General features: G+C 42.1%; 1 pseudogene; it reads right to left on the bottom strand.

Annotated features, from left to right (window-relative positions):
- Positions 1–5,680: 5,680 nt before the first annotated feature.
- On the bottom strand, positions 5,681–7,609 carry LOC124961212 (melanoma inhibitory activity protein 2-like; annotated as a pseudogene).
- Positions 7,610–7,971: the final 362 nt, after the last annotated feature.

Below are 7,971 nucleotides of genomic sequence, written 5' to 3'. Positions count from 1 at the left end.
AGGTCCTGAGAGGAAAAGGGCCAAAACCATGTGAGTTTCTTCAATGTCTGACTCTGGGTCTTGTGGGACAGGTGTGACAGTTGACTAACTCCAGAGGCCTGGCTTGTAGGGATGTGTTAGGTCTCTGTGACTCACCAGATCGACTTTGCCTTGCATTTCCTTGTCTTGTTCAGTGGGGAGTTTCTCACACACTTGTTCCATGAACTCACTGTAAACATTACTAGCAGCCTTGTCTGCCCCCAGTCACCCAGCAGAGGACAGAAGCCCCGTCTGTTTTGCACCACAGAGTGGAGCCTGCTTAGGAAGATGGTTGGGAAGGTATGTGGCTTGAGTGACAGCTGGGCCCCCTAGGCAGAGCCCCATTTGTTAGGGAGGGAGTGGCCCTACCCAGCAAGCCAGTCCTAGTCACATGACTTCAGCCTTCCCTCTCCTAGTCCTTCCTCATGCCCCAGGGTTCTGGCCTCAGTGTCTGTGTCCCCTTTACAGCTTATTTAGCTCAAGCCCTGATCACCTCCCCTTTCTGAGTAGTCCCCTGGCCTGAATTCTTGGCATTCCCATCTTTCAGAGCCCAGGTTGTGTATCACCTCCACAAGTCACTGCTGGCCCTCTACCCTGAGCCTCTTTGGAACCTGCACATGCAGGTTTTTCTGAGAAAAGCCAGTTCTGTCCTGAAGTTCTGTTGTAAATAAATAGAATGACACTCTGTGAGGTTGATGACTTCCAGAACCTGGGGTGGCAGGAAACAACACCTCTAAGACATCATTTTACCCAACTGCAGAACTGAACAAGGTCAGAATCAAGAACTGAGGATACAGATACATCTTGGTCAGTCATAGGATGAAGGAGAGCTTTCTCCCAGATTAGAGATGAAATGTGACCCCACAAGGAGGAGAGAGGGTGAGAAGCCTGGCAAGGCTTCCAGAAGACTCTGGAGAAGCCATGAAGATGTGCCCACATGGTTGGCGAAGGAGGCCCCTGCATGTGAAGAACTGGGTGGTGTCTGTGACTGACTCCACACAGCACCCTCTGACCCCTCCCCCACCCCCAGCCACCCCACCACCACCCAGCCTGACCTGGAGGGAAAGGGACACAGCCACTCCAAAACTGAGTTTCCACACTCAATACCCCCCACACACAGTGATGGCAAAGATAGTCCCCAAGAATCTTTCCTGAACGTTGGATGGATGAATGAGTAAGTGTAGATTAACTGCAGGACTGCTCAGTGTTTTATGTTATGCCTAATAGCTATTCAATTACTGGAGTTTTAGGGGAAATAAATAGTGTCATTTGCCCAAGATTGGAGCTAACTGGCAAATATTACAAGGGAATTGGTCAAAAATCAGATTTGTTGGTGAATGTACAAGATGCAACTTGGCTCTGTGGGCCGGTTGGGATCCCTAATGCAGTCTCTCAAAGGGAATGCTCCTATAAGCTGCACTTCTGCCTCAGGGGCCTTCCATGCATGAACCACAGGTGCCCAGGAACTGCAGTCCAGGCTGAGTGACCTGAAGACCCCACAGGCCCGGGCAGCACACACGTTCCTCTTCTCACAGGGAGAGTAAATGGAACTGCCTGCTCCTTCTCCTTCAGGAGAAATCTGGTGAACTTCCAGATGGGCTGTGGTTGACAGATACACAGTTAGAGAAGTTTGCTGAGATGGGACAAAAAAAACAACTGCCTGGTTGGCCTTTCTTTTAGGGACACGGACCCAGCATGAAGTGTAAGCCTTTCCGATCATCTGTACACTCTAAAGCCCCCTCCAGCCTCCTGGTCGGGTTGACTCCCCTTGCCTGGAACACATCACCTGGCCTTTCCCTCTTTACCGAGGAGCATGAGGGCCCATGTGAGCATAGAGAGCACCCTACACATTCTGCTGTGTTTATTAAAACTAGGCTGTGAGTCAAAGAAACACAGAACCCAGAAGGTTAAAGAGAGAAGTTTTTTTTCTCATGTTTATAAGCCAAGACAGCTTGGGACTGCAATGGCACCTTGGCCCTGGATCCCTCAGCAAGCCAGGCCCCTTCCACCTTGCCATTCCCTATGTGTGGCTCCAAGTATCTGTTACCTCCTGTCCTCACATAGTTGTGCCAGCTCTGTGCATCACATCTGCATTCCATCCAGGAAGAAGGACATGACAGAAGAAAAGGACACATGCCAGCTGTCCCTGAAGGGAGGTGACTGTGTGAGGTCTCATGGCACCTCTGCCTATCCACAGGGAGCAGAGTTGCACAGGGCCCTGGGAAGTGCAGGCTTTGTCCCTCTCACCCTGTGCCAGGTAGAAAGGCAGGCCATTGTTGAGTGAGCACATTGTGGAGTGCCAGCAGCCAAGCCATGCCTGGACACAGGTGTCTTCCATCTGGATCAGACATTTCTGGCCAGAGGCTTCTGCTACCAACACTTTCAGCATTAGCCTCTGCCTAAGCCTTGCATTCCACCAAGAGTCAACCTACCACTCTAAATGGAGAGACACCTCTGCTCCCACAGGAACAGGCTTGGTGTCCAGTCCTTGCCGACATGAGCTCTTCAGTCTAAAAGGTCCTCCCTCCTCTTCACCTCCTGACCCATACCCAGCTGTGGAGGTGAGGTCAAGTCCATGTTCCTTTGTCCCTGCTCCCAGCAGCCTATTCTAGACTTAGCAGAACACACTGACAAGTAGCAGACATGAACAGGTGTGTTCAGGCTATGCACCTGTCTTTTACCTGCAACCAGGACATGGGCTCTTTGGGTGCAGGACAGAAACCATGACTCCTCTGTCATGTCATAGTACCTGAGCATGCAATATGGCTTCCATGTGCTTTGCCACTTAGGAGTCAAGGTTGGGGAAATGGAGAGACCAGTAGCCAGGAGAGAAGGGTCATCGCCTTTTTTCATTACAGCAGTACAAACACCTTAAGATTAGAAGGGTAACAATAAAAATTTGAAAAGACACTGAATATAGATAGGTAAATTGGTTTAAATCACAAAAATGAGGGCCAGTTTGGGTGCAGAAAGTTGGAGATAAATGAATTCTGAGAGATTAAAATGTTAATCCTTCCAGAGCCCTTCCTCCACCCTTTCCAAGAACCTGCTCCTGTTCTAACCTGTAAAGTCTCTCTAATAGGTTCAACTTATGAGAGAACCAGCCCAAAGAGACCACTCATTTCCAACACTCATTTCAGTCAGAAGACTATGTCTATGTCCAACAGTTCCAAGAAGGACTAACACCCTGCTGAAATGGAAGGAATATTACTCACAACATGGACTCATCACATCTGAGTCAAGACAACAGGAAAGTAGACAGCCCTCAGAGACCCCAACCAGCATCTATTGATAAAACTGAAAAAATGTTAATCATGTTTATTCTCTTGCTTGGGCTATGTCAGGAATAACTCCATGCTTAGTCCTTCAACTTTTTGAGATTACCAAGTGGGATGAATTCTGTGTTCACATCTTTCCTCAGGTGTACAATTATGATGGGTAGGGGAAAAGGGAATATATAAAACTCATGCATTGATCTAAATGAGTGGCCCCTGTCTTAGTTCCCCTCCTAGTGGAAATAAATATAGCAGGTTCCACAGCTATAAGGACTACTACACTTATTACAGGAAACCAAAATTTCAAAACCTTAAGGAGACGAATAGATCTGAATGAAATTAAATTTAAAAAAAAAGCCCTGTAAGGCACATAAAAATTCCCTTGATTCATCTGCTGAGGTAGTTTTACAAAACAAAAGAGGGTTAAATTTTATGTTTTTAAAATAAAAAATCATGTATGACCTTAGGGGAGACCTATTGTTTCTATACTAACCACTCAGTGTCATTCATCATAGTTTATCTTTGATTAAAAAAAAAAAAAAAAAGCTAAAAACCTGAGAAAAATTGGAACCAAAATCTGTTCTCTTGGTCCCCCTGGTTAACTACTTTAATAACCACAATGATGAGACCTCTCATCTTAGCTATGTTGGGACTTTTAATCAGGCCATGCATGATAAACTGTTCAACTAAATATGTTAGAGACAGAATCCAGTCTGTTAACCTAATGGTATTGAACAATCACTACAATCACCTATGCACTACTAATAAATCAATGATTTGATTATGTACAAGAAACCAGTGGGGAATGTGATGGGCTGACAGATCTGACTCCATGAGAATGTTATAGGTCAGACTCTAAGGGAAATGACTAAATAGACTCTACTTTGCTCTGAGACTCCATGTTATGTAGGAAATAAGCTTCTCCCATGGGAACACCCTGCCTCTGTACCCATCATCAGTCACTTAGTGTGACACGTTTAGCAATACAGAATGATAATTTCCATGTAAAGAAAAATTACTCCCTTTTGATTCCTATTGCTCCTAACCAGTGAAGCATGTGAGCACTGACTGTGTGAATATTAGTAACCATTCTTTAGTTTGTACCTAGTTCGATGATCTCATGATGTTAGTTTGTAATTTCATATCATAGCAACACACACTTATGATTGATGTGATTTTTGGTATAAGAACCCTACAACCCAATGGTCGGGGCTATTCTCCCAATAGCCATTTTTGGGGACATTGTGTGAGACAGTCAGCCGGCCAGCTTAATAAAGACTCTCAAATTTGGACTTCTCAGTGGTGATTGGTCTGTTCTTAAGTTGTGCCCCATAACACTGCAATGTGTGATCTTGGATTTTTAAGTTTCCTTTCCCTCTTACTTACAGATTCATGTGCATGGATATTATACCTGGTTCTGCTGAACCAGTACTTAATTCCCTCTCACCTCAATTTTCTTTATCAGGTCATACCTCAAAACTTATTGAACCACTTTGACATTTTTTTCAAGTAGTATTTTAGAAACTTTAAAAATTAAAACATTGTATATATAGCCAAACTCTCCCTAAAAGTAAAACAAAGACTAGGTCACTCCCCTATCAGTGAACCACAGCAGAATGCAAATCTTAATTTTATGAAAATGGGTACAAAATAAAGAAGATATAAGTGAAAATGGGAATAAAATGAGCTTAAATTGTGGTTTCCAATTCCTAAACATTTTCTGAGAACTGAAATTTTTTTTTGTTTTTTAAATCTCCTGTTAAATGACATGTTCAGTTATGTTTTCTTATTTACTCTTAATTATGCTCTAGTTATTCCTTTTATAATGGAAGAACTGATTTTATCAGTATCACCAATGCCAAACAAGACTTTAAAACAATTAAAATATTTCATAAAGCAAAAAAGTATTTTCACATTTGCTACAAGCATAGCAAATATATTTCTTAGCATAAAGCACAGTCTTTGGAGTATAAAATATCCCCAGCTGCAAGATTATGTATATAATACTCCCATTGTTGTTTAAGTAATAGTGGAATAATCAAATTAAAAGTTATACTGTAAAAAATGGAAATAATTTACTCATAAGATTCATATTGAAATCATCTTTATTTATACAATATTGTCCTCAGAATTCTAATTTAATTAAGCTTTGGTTGGAAAAACAATATAATAGCTAACTAAAAGTAATTACTTAAATTAAAAATAAGAGATAAGTCATATTTTGAAGAGAGATCAAAAATACTGTCAGGATTCATGGTGTGGTTCTGGATGTTCAATAGCAGGCTCATTTGAAGGTGGAATCAACCCTGAAGTGAACTTGCTTCTTTCAGAATGTGGGGATAGGAGGAAAAATTCAGTTCTTGGTGGAGGATAAGGAGGAAAATGCCTCAGTGAATAGACATTTTGCATTGGATTGGAGGCGGTTCTCCTGGTTCTGATGGTCTACCATAATTAGAATAATATATTTCTTGCCTTTGTAGAAGAGAAGGTGGATCAGAATATGATCAGCCTGGTGGAGGGATCATTCTCTTACCTTCCGGTTCCCATGGTGATGACAGGGGCCCAGTGTCAGCAGGTACTCTATGAGGATCAGTTACTGTATCATAGCTTGATTCTCTTCTTTCATTGGTAATCTGATGGTCCAGAGGATCCTCTGGGGCTCCTGAGCCTCTTCCTCCTTCCCCTGGATGTAATGGTGACAATCTGAGTGGACCCTTCTTTTCCAAAGGAAAAGCTCTCATTTCACATGAAGGTTGAACCAGCAGTGAGGCACCATATAAAAGGACGCTCTCTGCCAAAAACTGTATTTGAAACATTAAGTTCATAAGGATCTTCTTCTAAAAGTTTAAATATAAACTCCATTTCATTTAATTTTTGTCTGCTGTGAGCATTTATTTTCCTTAAATACTCACAGTTTCTTTCAGCAGTCGAACTGCCAACTCATCATTACAAGCTTTATTCACATAGAAAATAATCTGCCTCTCTTAAAAATGGATGCTTCTTTCCAATTCTTCCTCAAAATCTTTGGCTTGCTTTCTGTAGGTCTCCAGTTGTTTAGCTGTAAGGCTGATCCTTTTATCCACTCTGCAAAGTCTCTCCTCTTCCTCTAGTTGGCACTTTTCCTCTACTATTAATTTCTGGTGGAGTTTCACTTCATTTTCTTCATACAGTTCAATCATTATTTTAAGTTTCTACCAAAGTTTCTGATTCTTATTTTCAAACTCTGTATTCTCTGACAACATTGTCAGTCTGAACATTTTTAATATGTTCTATAAGATCTTCTTTTGTTTTATCTACTTCAGATAATAAAGTATAAATTTGATTTGTTTCTCCTTCTAAGGTTTCTAAAGAGACATTTAACTCAGCAAGATAAACCAGCTCCTTCAAATCTCCTTTTAGCTGATTACCTAAGTGAGCACCAATTTCTGATACACTCTTCTTCATCTCCAGCTCTGAGTTACCATCATCTGTTAGGTGTTCTCCAAGCACAGGAGCCTGATCTTTCATCTTTAGCAAGCTTTCAGCCAGAGACTTAATGTGATTTTCTTTATCACACAGAACTTGTTCTGCCTGTACTTTAGAGTCTTCAAATGTTATTTTCTGTTTATTAAGAACACTCACTTTTTCCTTCCATACTTTATTTTCTTGTAAAAGGTGTTTCTGACTTTCCTGCAGTTGGGAATTTTCATTCAAAGCCTCTTTCATTGCTAACTTAAATCCTTCTTCATTCATTTGAAGAATTCTGAAGGTTGTTTAGCTTCAGCTACTTGTGATTTGAGGTATTTTGATTCCTCTGCTAGGGACTTTACCCATTTTGCTATATCCACCATTGATTCATCCTGTTCAGAATGTTTAGATTTCTCTTCTTTTAGCTTTTTTTCTAGAAAGAGTATTTTATCCTCAAGTTTAGATTTGGAACTATTCAGCATTTCATGTGTTATCTCCAAATGTTGCACTTCTTTTGATGCCTTCTCAGAATTGGCATCCTTTAAAGATAACTAAGCCTTCATGCTCTTTTTGAAGAAGGTTAACTTTATCAAGTAGCTCACATTTTTCTTTAATTCTTTCAGAAAGTTTTAGATCAAGTTTTTTATTCCTCTTTTCACATAAAGCCTGCTTCTAACAGTCTGAGCACTTTTCCACAAAAACAAGTAAACAGTAAAAAATCCAAAGGCTGCACATATTACCAGCTACAGATGAAAGGCATCAGGGTTAGGGCCTGGTCTTCCATCTTCAGGCAATGCTGGCACAACCCTAAATATTTTTTGCAGACCCAGGTCCCAGTAATACTGAGGGGCAGCCCTTGGCCCCTCCATCGCAGCAAAAGTACTTTGGCAACTACATCCTGCCCAGCCTCAAAAACAGGCTGTGGACACCAGACTTTGGGTGGGAGCCCAAACTTGCACCATGCCACCAAGCCGAGCACTGGAAACAGAAATCCAGTGGCATGGCAGGTGGAGAGCCAGGGAAATAGGCCCCTTGCCCACTGCTATGCTCTGCCCACTGGTTTTGTGACCTCACTGCCCTCAGTAACATTCCCGGCCCCTCCCCCTCTGCTATGCCCTGCTCACACCCCAAGCAGTGCAGGTTCAAGCTGGCCCTCTTGCTGCCCACCACTGTGGTTTTGGCCAGGCTGCCACAAGGTTTAAAAAGCGCTACTTATTCTGTGCAGTGAAAA

This window comes from Sciurus carolinensis, chromosome 12, assembly GCF_902686445.1.
Source record: "Sciurus carolinensis chromosome 12, mSciCar1.2, whole genome shotgun sequence".
NCBI lineage: Eukaryota > Metazoa > Chordata > Mammalia > Rodentia > Sciuridae > Sciurus > Sciurus carolinensis.
The sequence above is the reverse complement of the archived record's forward strand: the minus strand, read 5'-3'. Positions and strand labels throughout refer to the sequence as shown.